Source organism: Phyllobates terribilis, unplaced genomic scaffold, assembly GCF_046119375.1.
Source record: "Phyllobates terribilis strain yellow unplaced genomic scaffold, ASM4611937v1 Scaffold_9__5_contigs__length_417890890, whole genome shotgun sequence".
Taxonomy (NCBI): Eukaryota; Metazoa; Chordata; class Amphibia; order Anura; family Dendrobatidae; genus Phyllobates; species Phyllobates terribilis.
Genome location: NW_027362769.1, coordinates 363,298,660 through 363,299,847, shown reverse-complemented (window position 1 = coordinate 363,299,847; position 1,188 = coordinate 363,298,660).

The following is a 1,188-nucleotide window of genomic DNA, read 5'->3' as shown; positions in this document are numbered from 1 at the left end:
GAGAGCAAGCCGGTGCCAAGGCGAGGGCAGGCCAGAGCCAGAGCGAAAGCAGGCTCGAGCGAGGGTGAGGGCAGGCCAGAGCCAGGGAGAGAGCAGGCCGGAGCCAAGGCGAGAGCCGGCCGGAGCCAGGGTGAGGGCAGTCTGGAGCCAAGGCGAGGTCATGCCAGAGCCAGCGTGAGAGCAGGCCAGAGCCAAGGCGAGGGCAGGCCAGAGCCAGGGCGACAGCAGGCCGGAGTAAGTCTGAGGGCAGGCCAGAGCCAAAGCGATAGGAGTCCGGAGCCAAAGCGATAGCAGGCTGGAGCCAGGGCGAGGGCAGGCCAGAGCCAGAGCATGAGCAGGACTGAACTAAGGCGAGTGCAGGCCAGAGCCAGAGCGAGAGCAGGCCAGAGCCAGAGCGAGGGCAGGCCAGAGCAAGAGCGACAGCAGACCGGAGCCAGGGCGAGGGCAGGCTGGAGCCAGAACAAGAGAAGGCCGGAGCAAGGGTGAAGGCAGGCCAGAGCCAGAACGAGAGCAGACCGGACCCAAGGAGAAGGCAGGCCAGAGCCAGAGTGATATTTGGCCGGAGCCAGGGAGTGGGCAGGCCGGAGCCAAAGAGAGAGCAGGCCGGAGTCTGGGCGAGGGTAGGCCGGAGCCAGAGCTAGAGCAGGCAGGAGCCAAGGCGAAGGCAGGTCTTAGCCTAAGCGATAGCGGGCCGGAGCTAAGGTGAGGGCAGGCCAGAGCGAAAGCAGGCCGTAGCCAAGGGAAGAGCAGACCAGAACCAGAGCGAGAGCAGGCTAGAGCCAGAGCGAGAGGAGGCCAGAGCTAAGTCGAAGGCAGACCAGAACCAGAGCGAGAGCAGGCCAGAGCCAGAGGGAGAGCAGGCCGGAGGCAAGGCAAAGGCAGGCCAGAGTCAGAGCGAGAGCTGGCCATAGGCAAGGCAAAGACAGGCCATAGTGAGGGCAGGCCGGAGCCATAGCGAGAGCTGGCCGAAACCAGAGCGATAGAAGGCCGGAGCCAGCGCGAGGGCATTACGGAGCCAAAGCGAGAACAGTCCAGAGCCAAAGCGAGAGCAGGCCGGAGCCAGGGCGAGGGCAGGCCGGAGCCAGAGCGAGGGCAGGCCGGAGCCAAGGTGAGGGCAGGCCAGAGCCAGAGCGAAAGCTGGCCGGTGCAAAGGCGAGGGCTGGCCGGAGCCAGAGCAAGGGCAGGCCG